The 10,612-nt window shown below is 38.6% G+C and overlaps 1 long non-coding RNA gene across 1 annotated transcript; it reads left to right on the top strand.

Annotated features, from left to right (window-relative positions):
• Window positions 1–1,458: 1,458 nt before the first annotated feature.
• LOC106320356 lies at window positions 1,459–1,925 on the top strand. Its single transcript, XR_001265777.1, has 3 exons — window positions 1,459–1,525; window positions 1,611–1,791; window positions 1,863–1,925. It is a non-coding gene; the product is annotated as an uncharacterized LOC106320356 (long non-coding RNA).
• Window positions 1,926–10,612: the final 8,687 nt, after the last annotated feature.

The raw sequence follows: 10,612 nt of genomic DNA, 5'->3' as shown, positions 1-10,612 counted from the left end.
CCTTGAGAGTTCTTTACTTTAGTTATCCTAGATCTTTCATTCGCGTCTTGACACCACCATCACGACCGATCCACGCCGCAGTGAACCGGTTCAATGTTAGCTCCAAGTTGGAGCCGGTTCAATGTTGAGCAGAGCAAGTGCTACACGGTTGAACCGGTATGTGACATATCGCGTGACAAGTCGTTACAAGGTAATGACGTGGCAGATAACCATTACGAAGATATTGCTTCAGAGAGAAGCAATCAGAGATCCCGTATGTTGGAGAGATATCAGGAAGATTAGATATCTTAGGGAAGAGTATATATAAAGGTAACTAGGCATGGTGTCTAGGTTACGCTTTTGGAAGAACTATTTCTAAGTGCTCTGAGGTTTGTTCAGCAGCACACGTTAGGTTTGCAAACGGTGAAGCTTTCATCGTTAGTGCACTGGGTAGATTAAGAATTGGTCCGTCAAAAGTCAGGTTAGACGTTGTATCATTCGGATTAGACTAAGTCCTGTTGGATTGTCTAAAAGATTCTTAATAAAACAAGTTTGTGTTTGGAAAACCTTGAGAGTTCTTTACTTTAGTTATCCTAGATCTTTCATCTATATGAGCATATATACAAAACACTGACACTAATCATCTATATATAGAGATAGAGTGGTAATATTATTCAATAAGGACGGAATTGTAATCAAGCTCAGAACAGCTTATCATAGATAAAATAAAAAACGTGTTAATTAAGAATACGAGATTAGTAGCTGGTCATGATCTCAAGAATTAAAAGCCTTTGTGATAGCCATAAGCCATGTTCGTCGCGTTGGTGTTCACGTCAAAAGCTAACATCAATATCGGTTTGTTGTTCATTGTACAGAATCTAAGACATCGTTTAGAACTTCAGACACTGCATAAAAAAAAACGTTGGTTTACCAACAAATTGAAGCATCTTCTATAGTTTTAGTCTTTTACAAATACAAAGTGTATATTTTAGTCTTTTCCAAATACAAATATCTCAGTTTCACAGTTTACTTTACAAAAAAGGCAGATTATATATGTAAAGTTGCGTGGACCAATCATCATTGCTCAAAAAATAAATGTTCTATATATTTCCTATTCCCACGAATAAATACATATAATTCATACTTTTCAGTTTCCGCAGCTAGCCACATTGTAACCACCAACCTTCCGACTTGAGGAAGACGAGTCGTAGCTGGAGAATTTACTAGACGAATGGAGGAGCTGGATGTAAGTATTACTTCCTTCTTAATCAAAAAATTAGTAGTTGATGTTTTTCAAATTGTTATCTATGATTGTGATTTTTCCTTTTCTGGAGATGACTTTATGAAACTTAAAGCCCTTTGTCACTGATTGATTGTTTTCTGATGTGGCTATTGTTAGTTTTTCAAGTCCCCCGATGAGTTTCCACCAAGACGTGGTGGCTATGGCCTGATACATGTGAAATGTGGTGGAGGGCGTGCATACCCTAACAGTGCCTTGGTGAAGCTTTATGCCAAGCTCGGCCTTCATCACTACAACTGGTTAGAGGTATAAACAAACTAACTAAACTAAACTAGTATGTTGCTTTTAATGTCGAGCTTCAAAGAGTTTCATTTTTTTCTATCTGTTGCAGGGGACAAACTTTGAGCTAGATAGCATAATGAAATTCAACATGCGTGGTCCTGCATCTCCTTACTACATAACCTTGGTTGCGTGCCTTCCATCTAGCGGTTTGCAGCAGATCTTTCAGGTTCTCGTAGAGGAAGAACGTCTTGGCATTTTAGATTTGACATGCCCCATCTCTAGATCTCAAGGTAAAGGTTGCTTTGTTGATACATTAATCAATTTCACTACTTTTGCTGACTATAGTTGACATATTGCATAGGGACCGAGAGTTCAAAGAAGGAGTCAACTCCTTTCTTACATCCACATTCCGAGCCGGTGTCTGCTACCTACCAAGACAGATTGCTTGGCTAGACCAAGTCAGTAATTCCATGGCCCTCCTCTGAGATTGGTTTCAGTGACAGAAAGCGTTTTTACATGGTAATATACTCTTATTGTGGTCGCTTGCATGCATCTGTTTTTCTTTTAGCGTAGTACTAAATTACTAATATATGTTTTTTTTGGCAGTTGAATGAATCTGAGTTGCAATGTGATTGGATTTCTTTGTATGTAGAACTTGCAATTTGTGATTCCCATAGGTGGATTACAGCTGTAAGTTTTATGTTCTCCCACTTTGCGTATCAATAACATACTTAGTAATGTATCAATAACATACTTGGTGATAATACAAAGTCTTGTTGCTACGGAAGGATCTCTCCAACTTTGAGTTGGAGATTGTCCAAGTGGCCATAGAATCTCTTGATGATAAGGATCCCCCAAGTCTCAAGTCTAAAGTTACTGTCATTTACATAGCATACAAGGACTTGGCCAAGGCTAGGACTGGTGAGTCTTATCACTGCCAAGCTGTTGTGAGACGAGTCATCAACAAGGCAACCGGAACATTGAGCATCCAAGGTGATTGCTGGATTGAAGAAGCAGCAACGGCTTCAGCGGCTTCTAAAAAGAGATCCCGAATGCTTAGGCGTCGCTTAGGAGTTCATAAGCTATGGAGGTTGTCTAGTCCTAGGTGGTATCAGATGTACAAAAACTGTGGCCTTCGCTCTTCCCTCACGAGTTGATTACCTATTTAGTAATTTAAGACATTTGAAGATGTGTATCTGATGGTAGTACTTAACTATTAATTAGTGATGCTTATGCATTGTGTGCTTTTGATCTCTATTTAAGACATTTGAAGATGCGTATCGGATGTAGTAGTTTTTAACTATTATTATTAGTGATGACTACTTACTTTGTGCTTTTGGTCTCTTTTTTTTTAAGCGTGTACTTGTCCCTAATGCAATCAGGTTAATTTACTATTTTTTATTAGCATCATTTATAGAGTAAGTTGACTTTGGTATGCATTAACCAATTTTATGATAGTATGTACGTGTGCATTATAACCAGAGATGAGACTATGAAAAGAGACAAGACTTTATTCTAGGTTTTAGTTTCTCTATCTAGTCCTAAATCTAACATTGGGCACTACAGTAATAGTCTTGCTGCTTCTTCCAAGTATGATAGTATGAGAGATAAGAGACATGATTCGATGGGCTCATGAGTCACCCATGGAGATAGATGACTTAATTTGAACGAGGTGGCAGGAGATGCTGGAATGTTTGAAGGGGGCTACAGATCACACCAAAATACCAAATCATGAGTCATATGGTACATTAATCTATAGTTTTTTTCTCATTGTTTAGGCAGTACATCCACATGTGTTTGTTTGAAGAGCACTTTTACTTATTAAAATTAAAATAGGTAAGAACTCTAATTGTGTTACAAAAAAAAAGTAAGAACTCTAATTTTACAAAAAAAAAGTAAAATAGGTAAGAACTCTAATTGTGTTTCCAAAAAAAAGTAAGAACTCTAATTTTACAAACTTGATAGCAATTTCCAAATTTACTTTTAAATGAGGGAAATTTTCATAAATACCCTAATAAAGTCCACAAAACATTCTCCTAGCAAACCTAAATTAATCGTCAGCATCCGCAGAGAGTCGTCGGTGGAGAATACATTAAGGAGATGAGTCAGAGTGGTCTACGAACGGAAGATCTCGAGGTAACTATTACTTCTTAATCAAAATTAGTTGTTGTTTCATTGTTTGTCACAAAACTAAGCCCTTACGCTTGTATCCCCTATATATTAAAAAGAATCATTACAACATTTGAAGTAGCCAGGTGTCATCACTACAATGATTTTTAGAATCATTAAATAAATAGGTTGGTCCATCTAAATATATAATATTTTTTTTATTAAACTAACCATAAATTAATATATTAATGTTCTCAATTCTTTTCTTAAATAAAAATTACGGAATTGCCTAATGTGGCTAAAATTTATATGACAATTAATGATTTTGAATAATAAAAATTTGATACAAATTAGTGTATTCTCTATGATTTTTGTTTAACTTTAAGTTACTAAAATAAATTAAAAAATTACATAAACCATATAATAAAAATTTAGATTTTTCTGCATATGTTATATTTTGAACTTTTGAAAAACATTCTCACATTAAATTTTTTATGATCCATGATTTATTTTTTTTATAACAAGATACAAATTATTACAAAATCATGTAAGTAGAAAGTCTCATATATATTAATATCTTTTAATTAAATTATATACGATAGAAAATACATAAATATTTTAATTTTGAAATTTGCTTTGAACAATTTTTTTTTGATAAAATCTCTGAACAAATACTAACAACTTTATATTTAAATATTAAAATTTGCATTGAATGTTTATAAAAATTATAAATTACTAAAACTTTCAAAAACATTGCACAATGGAAATTTGTTATCAGCGTTTTAAATTTTTATTATAAAAGATACAAATAAGTAGAACACATCATTTAACAATCACTACAAGAAAACAGCGGTATTCTGACGGACATTCCGACGGAAAATGAAATCCTCGGAATATACCGACGGAATTCCGAGGAAATATCAATCCGTCGGAATATTCTGAGGAAATTCCGAGGAAAAATGGGTTCCTCGGAAAAAACCGATGAATTCCGAGGAAATATTATAACCGTTGGAGAGCCGTTGGGGGATTTTACAAAATTCCGAGGAAATTCCGACGAACTAGCCTTTTCCGTCGGAATTTCCTCGGTCTGTCGGCAGGATTTAAACTATAAATACAAGCACTCCTCTTCCTCTTCATTCACTCCATATCTTCATCCTCCCTCTTACTCTATTTACACACGAATTTGATTCATAAAAAATATGTCTTCTTCAAATTATTTTCGTTCTTGGATCGATCGACCTCATTTGGATCCGAACACGAGATTGCTTACGGAAGAATACCAACGAGGTATAACCGAATTCATGGGGTTAGTTCACCGACAACCGGAAGCAAAAACAGGTAAGTTAAGATGTCCTTGCTCTAATTGTAAAAATAGAAAGGTTATTAAAGAGTGGGATGTTTGGACTCATCTATATTTGAGTGGGTTTACACGAAGTTACAAAATTTGGTATCATCATGGGGAAACTGATTATGAACATGGTAGTACTAGCGAACCTCAGCCAGCGGTTAGATTAGAAGAACCAATTAGAACGGATGTAGATTATGGTGTAGGTACTGAGCAGATGGTAAATGATCATTTTAGAGGGGAAGATTTACCCAATGCAGAAGCTAGGAGATTTTATGATATGTTGGATGCTGGAAAGCAACCATTGTACGAAGGTTGCAGAGATGGTCATTCAGCTTTATCATCTGCTACAAGATTGATGGGCATTAAAACAGATTATAATTTGGCTGAAGACTGTGTGGATGCGATTGCTGATTTTGTAAAAGGTATTCTACCCGAGGATAATGTAGCTCCTGGTTCATACTACGAGGTTCAGAAACTCGTAGCTGGTCTTGGTTTATCGTATCAGGTAATAGATGTATGCAGCGACAACTGCATGATTTATTGGAGGGCGGATGAACAGCGGGTTACATGCAAATTTTGTGGAAAGCCTCATTATAAAGATACGAGTGGAAGAGTTCCAGTGCCATATAAAAGGATGTGGTATTTACCTTTGACGGAAAGGTTGCAGAGGTTGTATCTATCTGAACGCACAGCGCAACCAATGAGATGGCATGCGGAGCACTCAACAGATGGTGAGATCAGACATCCTTCAGATGCAAAAGCGTGGAAGCATTTCCAATCAAAGTATCCCGACTTTGCGTATGAAAGAAGAAATGTCTACCTTGGATTATGTACTGATGGTTTTAGTCCGTTTGGCAAGAGTGGAAGACAATATTCTCTATGGCCCGTCATTCTTACACCATACAACCTCCCCCCAAACTTGTGCTTGCGACGAGAGTTTTTGTTTCTCTCGATTCTCGTTCCCGGACCAGAGCATCCTAAGAGATCACTTGATGTGTTTCTTCAGCCACTAATATATGAGTTGCAACAACTATGGGCTCAAGGTGCTGAAACATACGATGTTTCGTGTAAAGAAAACTTTCAAATGCGGACAGTACTAATGTGGACAATAAGTGATTTTCCAGCATATGATATGTTGTCTGGATGGACAACGCATGGAAGGATATCATGTCCATATTGTCAAGATAACACTGATGCTTTCCAACTAAAACACGGAAGGAAAACGTGTTGGTTTGACTGTCACAGGAGATTCCTACCACCTGATCATCCATATCGTAGGAGTAGGAATTTGTTTACGAAGAACAAGAGGGTGTTTGACAGTCCACCTCCGGAAATTTGTGGGAAAGATTTGAAGATACAACTAAGAGATTTTGGTGCAGAAAGGACGCCAGAAGTCGGTGGACATGAGCGTTTTCCGGTAGATGCTGTTGGAGAACTACATAACTGGCACAAAAAAAGTATTTTCTGGGATCTGCCATACTGGGAGGATCATCTGCTAAGGCATAATTTAGATGTCATGCATATTGAGAAGAACTTTTTTGACAATCTCATGAACACGATCCTTAATGTTCAAGGTAAAACAAAGGATAATTTGAAGTCAAGACTGGATTTAGTCGATATATGTGCTCGTTCAGAACTTCATGTTGATGAAAATGGTAGGGCTCCTTTTCCCATATACCGACTTGATGCAGAGGGAAAAGATGCGTTCTTTGATTGGATTTCAAACGATGTGGAATTTCCAGACGGTTACGCATCAAATTTGCGTAACTGTATCGACAGAAAGGAAGGAAAGTTTACTGGCTTGAAAAACCACGATTGCCATGTAATGATGCAGCGCCTCCTTCCGTTCGCCTTCAAGGAACTATTACCACAAAATGTTCATGAAGCAATTGCAGGGATAAGTGGTTTCTTCCGCGATTTATGCACGAGATCAGTGACTCTTGAAGGTATTGAAAATTTGAAGACTAACATAGCCGTGATTCAGTGCAACCTTGAGAAGATATTTCCTCCCTCATTTTTTGATGTTATGGAGCATCTTGTTATTCACCTGGCAAGAGAATTGGAACTTGGTGGTCCTGTGCAGTATAGATGGATGTATCTGTATGAGCGGTATATGTTCCATTTGAAGAAGATGGTGAAAAATTTAAGTAGGGTGGAAGGTTCTATAGTCGCACAGATGATCAATGAAGAAACTTCAAACTTTGCCGAGTACTACTTTCCAGCAGAAGTTCAGACCAAAAACAGAAGACCTGCTCGGCATGATGATAGAGGCGAACGGGCAACATATCATGTTACGGTTCCAGACATTTTCACAGACGTTGGACGACTTAGCGGAAAACCAAAGGACCGTCGACTTACTGAGCAGGAGCGCAGTAATTTGCAAACATATTTGCTCACCAACTGCGAAGACGTTCTTCAATATGAGAGGTAAATAAATGAGCTTACAAATTTTTATTTTAACAAGTTGAAATTTAAATCTTAATTAATTACATTATTGTCATCATATACAGGATTTTCATGGCAGAAAAGCGGTTCGAGTATAGATACGCCACAGAGGACGAACTAGAAGAAATGAAGCAGAGAGAATTTACTGGATGGATGTTTACTTATGTGAGTGCTTTAAACAAATTAAAATATATTTTATCACATATTTATACTAATTCACATTTATTGATATAACATATATATATATGTGCTATTAATAGGTGTCTGCTGGTTTGGCCAGAGGTGAAACATTTGACGATTGGATACGTGAGATGGTCGTTGGACCAAACTTTGTTGTGAAGTCATATCCGAGATTTTGTACTCGAGGATATGCATTCACAACTCAGAAGAGGAGACGTTCGAGTACGACTTATGATGATGGCGTTTGTTCTGCATCAGGAGATGATGTATACTACGGACACATACATGAGATTTTGGAAATCAAGTATTTGGGCATGGTTGGATTGCGCTGTACTGTTTTCTATTGTGATTGGCACGACAACACCCCAGATCGAGGTGTGAGAACAGATGCATTTGGTGTTACATCAGTAAATTCGAGGCGAAAGCTGCAATATTATGATCCTTTCATTCTTGCTTCCCAGGCCGATCAGGTAATTAAATGTTAATTATTCAGAATGATTCATCATCATGTGTATTAATTTATAATTTTTCTAAATGTTACAGGTTTGTTATATCAAGTACCCCCGGGTAAGGAACAGAGATGATCCATGGGTTACTGTTACAAGACTCAACCCGAGAGGCCGAGTTCAGGGAAGTTCTGAGCTGGAAGACCCACTACAACCAAGCACATCCGGCAACTGTAGTGCAGCAGAAAATTTAGCTGGAGTTGGCCTTGTAGTCGATTTAACCGACTTTGGAGAGGAAGCCGTCGTTCACGTAGAGGATGAACCAGTAATTGGAGAGTTTCACCAAGATCCAGATTCAGATTCATCTAGTGATGATGACTCGGAAACAGAATATCATTGATTTTTTTTATTTTTTTTAAAGAAATACCGAGGAAATTCCGAGGAACACTTGATATAACCTCTTTCCTCGAATAATAGTTATTTGGTTTATCTAGCAAGGCAAAGCTGAATACGAATTAAAAACTACTCAGAACACAACCAAATAAAACGAAGAAACCATGTAAAAGAAATACAAACTCATAATTAAGAAACCCAAAAAAAAACTCAGTTCAAAATTAACAGAAAATAAGACCATAAAACGTTAGAATAGAAAAGAAAATAAAATAGCCGGTGATAGCTCCTACTCCTCGTCTCCTGCTCCAGATGTTCCGCATCATTGGGTCTCTTGGACCTCTTTCTTACCCTGTGTGTACCACTCGAACCCGAACCAGAGCTGGATGGAGAGTTGTCCCGATGAACTACATCATCCTTTTGGCAACGACACGGCCTGATACGTGAAATGGCAGCCCAGATCTTGTGTAGCATGTCGTTGTTTGTCTTTATGCTCTGATCTCTCCAATGTTGTTGCTGGCGCGAAGTGGCGTTCGGTGGAAGCTCTTGCAGCTTGTACTGGCTGGAGTCTGATGGGAGTAGCTGATGGGGTTGTGAATCATCTGGAATGGCTTGTGCAGCCTCATCTTCTCCTTCTTCATCAACCACGCCCTTGCCTTTGGTCTGATATTTTGGCGTGAAGAAGGATGGCTTGTCTACTAGTGCGGTAGCAGGGGGTAGGAACTCAACTGCAGCCTCTGAAAGTAGAGAAGTGAGACCGATCTGAGGTAGGTGGCAGTAGAGTGTTTTCTTCGCTCGGTCCTGGAATACGTAGACGTAAGGACCATCCCGATCGATCCTCGAGTGGGGACCAGCTATGAACTCCTTACTTACTAGAGAAATGACATCCAGGTAGTTCCAAGCAATGTTGTTCGATCTGTCCAGTGCTACCTCCTGGTTCTTGCAGTCTACACCCACATGTCTAAGGATCCGAGTAATCACTGCACCAAATCCACATGCATTGCTCTTGGATTTGGTTACTTTCCCCTTGTATCCTGCTAAGTTTGCGGCCAGCACCGCTCCCATGTTGAAGGCAGTAGCAGGTGGGAATGTAGAGTTTCCAAATGCCGGTAGCAAATGCCTCACACCTTGGTACAGGAGGCACAACTCCCATTGCGTGACTGATGCGGCTGTGGTTGTCCCGTATAGCAATGAGCCAATGAGGCGTGTCGCATATCTCAGTACTGGGCTCCGGATAAGTGACTCCTTTGCCTGAGAAGATCTATAAACCCATGTGCCAATCGTTTCCCAGAAGTTCAACAGCTCTGAAGTCCAATAAAGACCATATGTCCTCTCCCCCGCACTCAATCCAAATAGTCCGCAGAGGTCTGTGAAAGATACCTCATAGTATACTTTCTGCACTACGAATGCCAGAAAACCTTCCTCATGCCTATCATCGGGACGGGTGACGTATGCGGATGCTATGAACTGGCGTACCAACTCCGGATAAGTGGGTTCCTTGAGGTTGCATAGTTGGCCTAGACCCATGTTCTGGAACAGTCCTTCAATGTCTGCTTGGATTCCCAATATTGTCATCGTCTCAGGACATGCTAGTTGTGTAGCCGGAACGGCTACCTTCTTCATGTTGTTGTAGTGGGTGGTATCAGACTTATCCCACTTCTTTGGCCTTTGCTTCTCCAGCTGTGACGAACCCGCTTCTTGTGTGTTTTTCTTTGCTGATGTTTTCGTGCGCTTCATTCTCTACAAAATAGAATCATTGCTCTCAACATGGTTATAATCAATTAAGAACTCAAAGCAACATGAAAATGAAAAGCGAAATCGAGTTGTGATAAAAAAAAAAACAAATTGAAAAAAATTCTCAATCCCTAAATAATCTCAAATCCTGTTCCAAACTCGTTAATCACAGACAATTGTGTTCTATTCCATGTTTAAACATCTGTTTCATGCATATTTGATCAAGGAATCAACACGGAAATAAGAAATTCACAAAACCCAAAAAATTGCTCAAGAACACGATTTCAGAATGTGGAGATTCGCGGAGTATACCTGTCTTAGGGTGAAAACGAGTGTAGGAATCAGGTAGAGCTCAAAAAATCAAGTGGAATGGAGCCCAAAATTGTTCAAATCGGATGATTATAGAGAGAGAAAGAGGGGGGGCGAATTATAGGGGAAATCAGAGGGGATGAGAGTTCT

The sequence above is a fragment of the Brassica oleracea genome, unplaced genomic scaffold (genome assembly GCF_000695525.1).
Source record: "Brassica oleracea var. oleracea cultivar TO1000 unplaced genomic scaffold, BOL UnpScaffold00891, whole genome shotgun sequence".
In the NCBI taxonomy this organism is placed as follows: domain Eukaryota; kingdom Viridiplantae; phylum Streptophyta; class Magnoliopsida; order Brassicales; family Brassicaceae; genus Brassica; species Brassica oleracea.
Note: the sequence above shows the minus strand (reverse complement) of the source record. Positions and strands in the feature narration are given on the sequence as shown.